General features: G+C 41.6%; 1 pseudogene; it reads left to right on the plus strand.

The window, feature by feature from the left end:
• The first annotated feature begins 2,465 nt into the window (after positions 1 to 2,465).
• On the plus strand, positions 2,466 to 13,183 carry LOC132765908 (zinc finger protein ZFP2-like; annotated as a pseudogene).
• The last annotated feature ends 324 nt before the right edge of the window (positions 13,184 to 13,507 follow it).

Here is a 13,507-nt window from a genome sequence, read left to right on the forward strand (position 1 = left end):
CTAAGATCTCTCGTTTTCTATATGCAAAAAGATCTTGGAGTCCTCGTGGACAACAAGTTAAACATGAGCCAACAATGTGATGTGGCGGCAAAAAAAGCCAATGGGATTTTGGCCTGCATCAATAGGAGCATAGAGTCTAGATCTAGGGAAGTAATGCTACCCCTCTATTCTGCTTTGGTTAGACCACATCTGGAATATTGTGTCCAATTCTGGGCACCACAATTCAAGAGAGATATTGACAAGCTGGAATGTGTCCAGAGGAGGGCGACTAAAATGATCAAGGGTCTGGAGAACAAGCCCTATGAGGAGCGGCTTAGGGAACTGGGCATGTTTAGCCTGAAGAAGAGAAGGCTAAGAGGAGATATGATAGCCATGTATAAATATGTGAGAGGAAGCCACAGGGAGGAGGGAGCAAGCTTGTTTTCTGCTTCCTTGGAGACTAGGACGCGGAACAATGGCTTCAAACTACAAGAGAGGAGATTCCATCTGAACATTAGGAAGAACTTCCTGACTGTGAGAGCCGTTCAGCAGTGGAACTCTCTGCCCCGGAGTGTGGTGGAGGCTCTTTCTTTGGAAGCTTTTAAGCAGAGGCTGGATGGCCATTTGTCAGGGGTGATTTGAATGCAACATTCCTGCTTCTTGGCAGGGGGTTGGACTGGATGGCCCATGAGGTCTCTTCCAACCCTTTGATTCTATGATTCTATGATTTCAAAATCTGGGTAAAAAAAAAATCAAACTCTTCTGGTCCGCAGCCTTTTGGATAAGAGATGATCAATCTGTATTATTATTGTTGTTATTATTACTATTTGGAGTGGCTTCTTGGTGCATAAACAAACTTCAGGATCAGACTTGGGTCCCATCTCCAAGATCTCCCATTATCTGTATGCAATTATTCCAAAATGTGGGCAAAACTCCCAAACACTTCTGGATAAGGGATGTTCAACCTATATTATTATTATTATTTTACTGACACAAAAACACAGTATGTCACAGCAAATGAGATATATATGCTGGATTAAATATCACAAAATCACAAGTCGAACACTTCCCAAGCGTCTAGGACTGTGTGATGTATTTTTGAATGATGTGTGCAGATCCAAGTAAGGTGGCCTTTTGCAGTTGACAGACCGTGATTTTGTCAACGTTTATTATTTCCAAATGCTGGCTGAGATCTTTTGGCACGGAACCCAGTGTGCCAATTGTCACTGAGACCACCTGTATTGGTTTATGCTAGAGCTTTTGCAGTTCAATTTTGAGATCTTGATAACGGCTGGGTTTTTGCTGTTGTTTTCCTCAATGCAACTGTCACCTGGTATGGTGACATCACTAATCCAAACTTTTTTCTTTTCTACAGTTGTGATGTCTGGCGTATTGTGTTCCAGAATTTTGTCAGTCTGGATTCGAAAGTGCCACAGTATTTTTGCATGTTCATTTTCCACTATCTTTGCAGGTTTATGATCCCATCAGTTCTTTGCTGCTGGCAGGTGGCACTTGTGACATAAGTTCCAGTGAATCACTCGGGCCACAGAGTTGTGCCTCTGTTTGTAGTCTGTCTGTGCAATTTTCTTGCAGCAGTAAGGATAAGATTTGGATTAGATTCTTCTGGATTAGATTTGAGCCCCATCTCCAAAATCTCTCATAATCCATATACAAATCTTACAAATCCCAATCATTTCTGGTCCCAAACCTTTTGGGTAAAGCATGTTCAACCTGCATTATTATTATTATTATTATTATTATTATTATTTTCAGCAGCAACTGCTGGACTGTATTGTCGAAGGCTTTCATGGCTGGAATCACTAGGTTCTTGTAGGTTTTTTCGGGCTATAGGGCCATGTTCTAGAGGCATTTTCTCCTGACGTTTCGCCTGCATCTATGGCAAGCATCCTCAGAGGTAGTGAGGTCTGTTGGAATTAGGACAATGGGTTTATATATCTGTGGAATGACTGGGGTGGGGCAAAGAGCTCTCTGCTGAAGCTAGGTGTGAATGTTTCAACTGACCACCTTCATTAGCATTTGAAGGCCTGCCTGAGCCTGGGAAAATGTTCTGTTGAGAGGTGTTAAGATGTGCCTGATTGTTTCCTCTCTGCTGTTTTGCTGTAGTAATTTTAGAGTTTTTTAATACTGGTAGCCAGATTTTGTTCATTTTCATGGTCTCCCCCTTTCTGTTGAAATTGTCCACATGCTTGTGGATTTCAATGGCTTCTCTGTGTAGTCTGACATGGTGGTTGTTGGTGTGGTCCAGCATTTCTGTGTTCTCAAATAATATGCTGTGTCCAGGTTGGTTCATCAGGTGCTCTGCTTTGGCTGACTTCTCTGGTTGAGTTAGTCTCCAGTGCCTTTCATGTTCCTTGATTGAAGTAGACTGCTGGACTATTTCCTCCTTGGTGCAGCATTCCCACTTTCAGAAAATGCTCAAGGGGTTAAACAGAGAGAGATCTCCTTTCCTAGAGAGGATCAGAAATATGGGAGGTGGGAGAAGGGAAATGAAGAGGGAGGGGAATAAGTGAGCCTCCTCCCTGCCCTCTTGCTTTCTCCCTAGATCTCCTCCCTCTGCCCTGAAAGTGGATTTTCCCCATTGATGAGCAAAGGCTGCCATGGAAAGGTTGCAAGGAGCAGGTGAGTGGAAAAAGCAGTCTGGTATAGGTGAAGCTCAAGAAGGAGAAGACTGAAATTGGGGTGGGTGAGTTGGGAGATGCAGATTTGATGATGATAATAATAATAACAACAATAAGAGCAGCAGCAGCAACCAACCCACATACAAGTATTAAGTCTTGACCAGTCTTCCAGGTCTAATCATAGAATTGGAAGAGTCCCTATGGGCCATCTAGTCCAGGAAAAGCACAATCAAAGCACCCCAGTCAAATGGCCACCCAGCCTGTTATTAAAAGCCTCCAAGGAAAGTCATTCCTCCACACTCAAAGGCAGAGAGTTCCACTGCTAAACAACTCTTCTTCCTCATGTTCAGGTGGGATCTCCTTTCCTGTAATTTGAACTCATTGCTCCAAGTCCTAGTCTCCAGGGCAGCAGAAAACAAGCCTGTTCTCTTTTTCCTTATGATATCCCTTCAAATACTTAAATATGGCTCTCATGTCTCCTCGCAGCCTTCTCTTTGGCAGACTAAACAGATCTAGTTCTTTAAGATGCTCCTCATAGGGATTCATGGTCTCCAGACTTTTGGTCATTTCAGTCACTTTCTGGACACTTTCCAGCTTGTCAATATCTCTCTTTTCCTCCCAGAGTGCATCTATGCTAAAGCATCAATGCAGTTTGACACCACTTTCATTGCCCATGCAGGCCAAGGCATTCATAGCCACATGATGTGATAAGATTCAACAACCATGATTGTTTTGAAGGGAGATGAGAGCAACCCCTAGATAATACACCAATCAATGGCTGCAACTGGTCAGCATAGGGATCAGCACTCGGGAATAATTCCAGTTCGACTCCACTCTAATTTCGGGGCTGAAGGCTATGGAATCCTGGGAGTTGTAGTTTGACAAGAACCTTTTTCTGCCAAAGAGTGCTGGAGCCTCATCCAACTAAGCATCTCAGTAGTGCATAGCATTGAGCAACGGCAGTGAAAGTGGCACCAAACTGCATTATTTCTACAATGTGGATACACCCTCAATTTATGATGGAGGTGGTCTTGCACTCAAAACGCAGCAGGGCTTTGCTAACAAAGTGCAAATGCATATCCAGTGGAGAGACAGCAGAAATAACTTTCTTGGATGAGCATAAGTGGTTTTTTTAAGATATGTATGTAACAACTTATGTGATATGAAAGGAATACTACAGTAATTTATTGCATGCATTCATAAGTGAAGGAAATGCTAGAGACAATAAAGGGATGGGTGCTTTGTTTTTGTTTTTGTTTTTTTGTCGTGTCAGGAGCAACTTGAGAAACTGCAAGTTGCTTCTGTTGTGAGAGAATGGCCGTCTGCAAGGATGTTGCCCAGGGGATGTTTTGGTGATCCACACATGATCCCTCCAAATGGGAAGCTTAGCCTCACAACTCTATGTGTTTTATGAGTTCACCATAAATGTCCTGCTCCTATTTTATCTCATTGCAGTCTTTTAATTATTTTATCCTTTACATGTGACCCGCCCATTGTTATCGTTACTGTGATGATTGTGTTTATTAGAATGTTATGTTATGACTGCTTTTTTTCTTTTTCTTTTCTTATGTCATTTTGATGTTGTTGTTGTTTGTTTGTTGTTTATACTTGATTTTATTGCTGTAATATGTTGTCCGGGCTTTGTCCCATGTTAGCCACTCCGAGTCCCCACTGGGGAGATGGTGGCGGGTTATAAATAATAATAATAATTATTATTATTATTATTATTATTATTATTATTATTATTATTTGCATTGTAGTGATGGAAGGTAAAAAGAAAAACCCCAATTTCTCCACACCTGAATTCATTTCTACATAAGGCTAGACAGCCAGTATTATTGCACTTTTTATTAATGTAGTTTTTATTTAAAACTAATTTTAAAATTAATTCACTGTGTTTTTATATGTAATTACTGTATGTATAATGGCATCGAATTGTGCTGGATGTAAGCTGCCCTGAGTCCCCCCCCCCCCGGGGGGGGGGTTTGAGAAGGGCGGGGTACCAATGTTTGAAATAAATAAGTAAAATACCTGTATTATCCAAGTTGCAAGGTTAAGTCTACAATTCCAAAGTGGATGCTCAAGGGTAGCCTGGGTCTCAGTAAACATGAAAGATCAAGGGTCTTGGCTGTAGCATTGAAGTTGCAGACAGCAGTCAGGTAACAAACTCAGGTCTCTTAAATCCCACCTTCACAGGTGATACCTGTTGCTGGTTTGCTTCTCAGCTAGCCTCAAGGATCTTCACAGTGAGACTATCCATTCCTTACCTTCACAAATGCAGAAACACTTAACTCCTCATCAGCAGTCTCTCAGCAATTCGTCATCCAAGCTCTCCGGGAAGTCCATGCTAATCTTCTTTCCCCTTGAATTCATATTAATGATGATAGTGATGATTGCACTATGTAACATGAGTTTTGTTCCTGGGTTATAAATGTCATTTCCGAATTGGACCTATAATAAAAGACATGGAAAAAGTTAACCCCCTCCCAACAAAGGATTCCCCCAGGCAGGAAGCAGCCAAGCTTAGAAGCTGCAAGGCTATTCAGTGCTAATCAAGGTGGTTAATTACAACATTCACACTTGCCTCAAACAGACAAGAATTCTTTCTCCCACCGTGGGAGATAAACCCCACTTACCTGACTTGGCCACGGTGGTCCACGCTCTAGTTACATCCCGAATAGATTACTGCAACGCGCTCTGCGTGGGGCTGCCTTTGAAGACGGTTCGGAAACTTCAGCTAGTTCACCAGTTGGCAGCCAGACTACTAACTGGGGCGACATACAGGGAGCATACCACCTCCCTGTTGTGCCAGCTCCACCGGCTGCCGGTCCACCTCCGAGCCCAATTCAAAGTGCTGGTTTTGAGGTAAACCTCTGTGTCAGAGAAGCCTTGTGTGAACAAACTCCAGTGTGAAGGCTGCTGTGTGTAAAGCTACTATTCATTTGTTTATTTGTGTTATGGAAACCTTATTCTTGTAAATAGTGCAACCATATTATTTTACTACAAAGGAAATCCTCATATGGAAGAGATAACATTATCTCTTCCATAACATAATTTTTTATTGCTGACCTGTGTCGCCTTCGGGCTGATATGGGCAGGGTAGAAATAGCGTAAATAATAAATAAATAAACATTACTAAGTTACTCTGCTGTACAATTATGATGAGGGTCTTTTGTTAATAAGCCCACTCGCCCAAAAAATGCTTCTGGAACATGGCCATACAGCCCAGAAAACTTACAGCAACCCATGGAAAAAGCATATTAATCTGCAAAAAAATGTCCTGCAGCACATTTTGCTCTAATTTTTCAATGAATATCTCGTAGAGTCTCAACCAATTCAAAGTATCACACAATTAAATAGGAAATAAAACTTTCAAACCAGAAATAGATTTTTTTCATTTTTTTTAACATAATGTTATTGTTGTGGTGGGAATAGTAACAATGATGATGATAAACGACCTAGCTACGGTGATCCAGGCTATGGTCATCTCAAGTCTGTAACACCCTCTACATTGGCCTTCCTCTGTCGGTGATTCGGAAGCTCAAGTTGGTACAAAACGCAGCTGCTCGGCTTCTTGCGGGAATTCCGATGAGATGCCACATAACACCAATCTTACTACAGCTGCATTGGTTACCAATTGAGCACCGGATCACTTTCAAAGCGATGGTACTCACCTTTAAGGCCTTGCATGGTCTGGGGCCAATGTATCTGAGGGATCGTCTCACCCCCTACCAACCCCAGAGATCCCTCCGTTCTGAGGACCAAGATCTATTGGCAATTCCCAGTGTCAAGACCTTGCGTCTAACAGCAACCAGACGCAGAGCCTTCACAGCAGTGGCACCATCACTCTGGAATACTCTGCCACCTGAAGTCCGTGCCTTGCAGGACCTATCAGCATTCTGCAGGGCATGTAAGTTATCTGTTTCGACAGGCCTTTGATCTTTGATATTGTTGTTTTTAAATTATTTTAAAATTGTTTTATATTGTTTTTAAATTGTGTTAGATTTTAGCTTGTTCTTGTAAGCCGCTCCGAGCCCCAGGGGAGTGGTGGCATATAAGCTTGAATAATGAATGAATGAATAAATAGATCCCCTTCCCATTTTTATCCTTACAACAACCCTAGGCTCATCTAAGAATCAATTCCTGCCCAATGTGACCCAGGAAGCTTCATCACCAAGTGGGGATTTGGACCTGGTTCTTCCCGGGGCTAAACTGAAACTCACCTTGCTGCATTAGTTCTCAGTACTCTTCCTATGTTTTTACCAGAACTCCCTGATGTGATAATAAAGGTGGAAGACGAAGATGAAGAGGAGGTCAAATGCCTGAAACTGAAATCCCAACAAGAAGGGAAGTCACTGAATTCATCTTTCCAGGAACAAGAAACTTCAGGTGAAGAGTAGACTCATGGTTGTCTTTCCTTTCCATCAGATATGTCTTCCAGATTCTCACAATTTACCCTAGGAATTAAGCTGGGATCCTGTTGACGTACAGTAAGATCCACCAGCACTCTTTTGCACAGGAGACTATGTAAAACTATAACGCTCATTGAGCCACCACAGTGAAAGTGGTATCAAACTGCATTAATTCCATAATGTAAAAGCACCTTGTCTGAATGTTATGGTGAGCTCTAGAACTATGATCTTCCCGATTCCAGCCCTACACACTAATCCAGTGGTTCTCAAACTGATCCTCCAGGTGTTTTGGACTTCAGCTCCCACAATTCCTAACAGCTGGTAAGCTGGCTGGGATATCTGGGAGCTGAAGTTCAAAACACCTGGAGGAGCACAGTTTGAGAAACACTTCTCTAATCAGTACATTGCTCTGCCTAACAGTCAAACTAGAAAATCATTTCACTGCAGGATCATGTCCAGGATGAAGAGCTGGGCTATCAGTAATCGATTCTGCCTAAATTTACAGAATAATGTAAATGCATTATTTTGCTTTTTTAGTTAATTTTTAAAAACAGAGTTAATGTGTTTTTTGTGATCTTGCATTGACTTTGTAAAACTTTTATTCTGCAAGTGTAATTTTAAGAATGAATGAATCAAAATGATTAATGTAGTTTTTTCATAAAGTTAAGTGAGAATAATATTCCACCTTATTTGTTATGACTTGCTTTATTTATGTTGATTTAAATTGTTTGACTTGTTATGTGTTTCAGTATTATTTACTAGCTTGGGTACCTTGCGTTGCCCGGGTTATTTGAAAAAGTCAATTTTTTTAATTGAACAAAATGCATAAGATTTTGGGTGAACTACAACTCACATCATACCAGGTTAACCCTGAAAAACCCCATCAGTACTTCAAGTTTGTTACGTTCAGCAAGTTTGCTCTAGAGATGCATCATCGGTGAGGTTCAGTGTGCTCTCTGGCAGTAGAGTAAGCTACAACTCCCATTATGGTGAATCAGTCCCCTCAAATCTCTCCAGTAGGTTCAGTTCATCATAGGGGTTCTGTGTGCCAAGTTTGGTTCAGGTCCATCATCGGTGGAGGTCATAGTTTCCCAAGTTGTGGGTAAACTACAACTCCTAGAAAGGAAGGTCAGTTCCCCACAAACCCCTTCAATAATCAAATTTCAGCATTTTGGATATGTGTGCCAAGTTTGGTCCAGATCCATTGGTGTTTGGGTTCACAGTGCTCTCTGGATGTAGGTGAACTACAACTCTCCCAAATCAAGGTTAATTTTCCCCAAAGACTTCCAGTATTTTTTGCTGGTCATGGAATCTCTGTGCGCCAAGTTTTGTCCAGTTCCATGTTTAGTGGAATTCAGTGTTCTCATTGATTGCAGGTGAACTATAAGTGTCAAGGGAAATTCCCCTCAAAACCCACCAGTATTCAAATTCGGGCATATTGGGTATGCATGCCAAGTTTGGTCCAGATCCATAATTGTTTGGGTTCGTAGTGCGCTCTGGATGTAGGTGAACTACAACTCCTATAAATCCCTCCAAAGGACTCAGTATTTTTTGTTGGGGGTTCTGTGTGCCAAGTGAATTCCAGGTCCATCGTTGGTGGAGTTCAGAGTGCTCTTCGATTGCAGGTGAACTATACATCCCAGTACTTACAACTCCTATAAATTATAGCGAATTCTCCCCAAACCTCTCTAGTATGTTCACTTGCTGATCAATTCCTCCATTTGCTGTGTACTATAGAAAAAAATAGGAAAGCGTTAAGAGAGAGGTCGTGGGCGGGGTAATGCAAATTCCATACCAATGGAGAGAGTAAGAAACATTAGGATGTCTGTGATGGAGGAAACACATAAAATCTAGGATGAAATTGTCCCCGTATAAAAGCCTTCACTTGGGTGGAGGGCAGTATGGTGTTTGTGGAAGACATTGGCAGGGGTCTTAGACATGTTCACGGCACCCACAAATCAAATCAAATCATTTATTTCGGTCATTGACCAGCACAGGAAATAGTCACATTTTCATACAAACTTGGTATGTTTGGTACATAAAAAATATAATGTACCCACTATAACTTGCAGTGTCATTGGCGGGAGAGCCATTGGTATCTCCTGAATAATGGGGGCTAAAACTGTTGAGGCAGGAGATTGTCTATGTAAGTGGACAGCCCAGCCACACACGTACATATTTTCACGTTTATTATGTGTATAGATGTTATTGGTTTGTTGTAAGCTGCTCCAAGTCCCTTTGGGAGATGGGGTGGGATATAAATAAAGCTTCATTCATTCATTTTGTTGTGCTGTTATGTGCCATCAGGCTAGTTTTGAATTATTATTATTATTATTATTATTATTATTATTATTATTATTAAAGCATTTTTGTTACTCACCTCTCCTAACAGTTCAAGACAACCAAGTCAAAACATATCATCATAAATAAAATACATACAATTCATATGGCATATCAAAACAAGACCCCAATTGGGAGAAAGACAGACTATAAAATAAATAAAGGACTTACCCTGTGCATGAGAGACCTTCAAGAGCCCCCAAACCCTGCTCAGGTCTTGTAAACTCAGAGCAGCTTTGACTGATTGACCCCTGTAATGCAGTCTCCTTCTTTTCCTATTAATTTCCATTTAACCAAGCATCATTGTCTTTTCCAGTAAGTCACATTGACTCATAGCGTGTCCAACATAGGAGAGCCTCACTTTGTCATCTTCCCTTCTATCAAGTTTACATCTAGCAAATGTGTAGGGAAATGCTTTGAATAACTGTTCCAATGTTAAATGCTGGTGATCTCTTCCTTCTGGCCAGATTTCCCTTCTATAATCATAAAGAAGGAAGAAGAAGAAGATATTTGGGTTGTGTATCACCATGGCTCCGAGGGAAATGAAAGCTTTCCAGCTGCTTCCTCAGGTAACGGCTATGTTAAACCAAGTCCGGGTCCCTGTTTAATATACCAATGCAATTCTATGTTCAACTTCCAGTGAACTTTGAACAGATTGTGATGAGCAACCCATCTGAGGTGTGAAGTGTGTGTTGCTGTTGTTGTTATGTTGTTTTGTGGTGTGTGCTGGGGAAGGCATTTAATTTCATTGTGCAATAGTACAATCATCATCATCATCATCTTTAATTACTTATTAATCGCCCTCCATCCGAGAATGCTCTAGGCGATTCACAAGCTAAATTGTAAAAGATAAAATACATACATACAGAAATTAAAAATTGACAGAGATCCAATGCTCTAGTAAAAAAGCCAAGTCTTAAGTGCTAGAGTAAAACCGGGATTGTGGCGCAGCTGGCTGAGTGTCAGCTACATTAAGATCACTCTGACCAAAAGGTCATGAGTTCGAAGCCAGCCCAGGTTGGAGTGGGTTTCTAACCAGTTGTGTAGCCTGTTGTCGACCTTTGCAACCCAAAAGACAGTTGCATCTGTCAAGTAGGAAAATTAGGTACCACCTTAAAGTGTGGGGAGGCTAAATTAACTAATTTATGAGGCCATAAAAAAGACTCCAGCAAAGCACTCCAGCAAAAAAGCATGCGGGGAATGCGGAAGTACTTCATCAGTATCGCAGATGGACGATGAAAGCGACAGCTCCCCTGGCGGTCAGAAAAAGTTAAATAGCCTCTGTGTATGTCTGTATATGTTGTATGTCAAAATTGGCATTGAATGTTTGCCCTATATGTGTACACTGTAATCCGCCCTGAGTCCCCTGCGGGGTGACAAAAAGCTGCAAATAAATAAGCTGCAAATAAAATAAATAAATAAATAAATAAATAAATAAAATAATAAATAAAAAAGCTGCAAATAAATAAAATAATAAATAAAAGGCCCTAAGTCACGCATGGCTCTCAAGTAGGGCGGCAAGGAATTCCACAAGACAGGGGCAGAAATAGAAAAAGCCCTGCGTCTGGTCCTTTCCAAGTGCACTTCTCTAGGACCTGGTATATAGAGTAAGTCGCGTTAGGCTGGTTGTTGCGGCCTCCGATGATGGGAGAAGGAGAAGCGGTCCCTAAGGTACGATGGACCTTGGCCGTAAAGAATTTTAAAGGTCAGAACTAGCATCTTATACAGGCCACCGTACTCAGTTGGAAGCCAATGTAAATGTTGCAGCACTGGTGTTATATGGCATTTCATGGGCGTTCTTGTGAGTAGCCTGGCTGCCGCATTCTGAACAATACGGAGTTTTCAGGTAGTAGACATTGGAAGGCCAACATACAGGGCATTGACAATAAAGCTACCGTATATACTCAAGTATAAGCCTTTTAAAATTATTATTACATTTATTATTATAGCATTTGCAGAATGATGATCGAGTCAATAATGGCTGACCACACCGGCAGATGGTGATGAATTTGTGATTTTATTCTGACGACACAGCTTTTGTAATTGTGTGATATTGTATGATCCGTATTTTAATGTAATTTGTATTAATGTATTATGATGCTATTATGTTTATTATATTTGTGTTGAATTTTCTGCTGTTAGCCGGCCTGAGTCCCTCTTTGGAGGTCGAGAAGACTGGGTTATAACAGCTCTAAATAAATAAATAAATAAATAAATAATTTTCTCTATTATTGTTATTATTACATTTATTATTTTATTCTATTATTATTACATTTATTATTTTACTCTATTTATTGTTATTACATTTATTATTTTACTCTATTTATTATTGTTATTTTTACATTTATTATTTCCCTCTATTTATTTCCCTCTTTGTTCCTACAGAAAGCAACTGCCTGAGAGGCTGCATGAGAGATAAAGAAAATAAATGCTCAGACTGTGGGAAGACTTTCACTCAAAGGTCCAGCCTTATCAGGCATGAGAAGACGCATACAGGAGAGAAGCCGTATCAGTGCTCTGAATGTGGAAGGAGTTTCAGCCAGAGGTCCATCCTGACCCGACACGAGAGGACCCACACTGGAGAAAAGCCATACAAATGCTCAGAGTGTGGGAAAAGCTTCCGCCACAAGTCGGCCCTTCTCAGGCACAAGAAGATGGAAGCCGGGGAGAGGCCTTACGAATGCTCGCATTGTGGGAAGGCCTTCATTCAGAGGTCAAATTTCCTCATCCACGAAAGAATCCATACTGGGGAGAAACCGTATTTGTGTTCTGACTGTGGGAAAAGCTTTGTCCAGCGGTGGCACCTCCTCATCCATGAGATGACCCACAAGCAGGAGGAGACGTACCAATGCTCCAAGTGTGGGGAGAAGTTCAGCCACAGCTTGAGTCTTCTCATCCATGAAAGGAGCCACACGGGGGAGAAAGTGTATCAGTGCTCTGAATGCGAGAAAGGCTTTGCTCAGAGGTCTAGCCTCGTCCGACATGAGAAAACACACACGGGAGAGAAACCTTATAAATGCCTTGAGTGTGGGAGAAGCTTCAGCCAGAGATCTATCCTTACCAGACACGAAAGAACCCACACGGGAGAGAAACCGTACAAGTGTTTCGAGTGTGGGAAAAGCTTCCGCCACAAGTCAGCCCTGTTGAGGCACGAAAAGATGGAAACGGGGGAAAGGCCATATAAATGCTTACACTGCGGAAAGGGCTTCATCCAGAAGTCCAACTTTCTCATACACGAGCGAATTCACATGGAAGAGAAACCCTATCAGTGCCTAGAGTGTGGAAAGCGCTTCGTTCAGAGGTCACACCTTCTTGTTCACAAGATGACGCATAAACAAGACGAGCCTTATCAGTGCTCAAAGTGTGGGAAAAAGTTCAACCACAGCTTAAGCCTGATTATCCATGAAAGGAGCCATGTGGGGCAGAAACCATATCGGTGCCCTAGCTGTCAGAAAATGTTCACCACTAAATTGAACCTTATCAGACACACTAAAGAACATAAAGGACAGAAGCTGTGTGTATGTTTACACTGTGGGAAACACTTCGGTGATTGGTCAGCTTTCATCAGGCACAAGAAAATGAATGTGAGAGGGAAGCCATATTGGTTCTCAGGATGTGGAAAACGCATCATTCGAAAATTCAAAGTCTTGGCTCATAAGAGACCTTGTAATGAAGAGACGCTGTATAATTGCTCCGTCTGCAATAGAAGATACCACTTGAAGTACAACCTTCTCATACATGAAAGAGCCCACATGAGGAAGAAGCTGGATAAATGTTCAGAGTATAGCCAAACCTTCAGCCAGAAATCCAACTATATTGCATACACGGGAGAAAAATCCCATAAATGCTCTGACTTTGGGAGTCCTTTCAAAGATCGGCGACACCTCATGAAACACCAGAAGATCCATGCAAGCAAAAAATCTTATGCATGAGTGTGGAAAAAGCTTTAATGACAAATCAACCCTGGTTGTGCACAGGAGAGTCCACACCAAGGAAAGGCCGTATAAATGAGTGGAGTGCCATAAGCAGGGTTCCATCCTGGGCCCGGTCCTGTTTAACATCTTTATTAATAAGTTAGATGGAGGGTTAGAAGGCAGGATCATCAAGTTCGCAGATGACACCAAATTGGGAGGGATA

Source organism: Anolis sagrei, chromosome 2, assembly GCF_037176765.1.
Source record: "Anolis sagrei isolate rAnoSag1 chromosome 2, rAnoSag1.mat, whole genome shotgun sequence".
NCBI classification, from domain to species: domain Eukaryota; kingdom Metazoa; phylum Chordata; class Lepidosauria; order Squamata; family Dactyloidae; genus Anolis; species Anolis sagrei.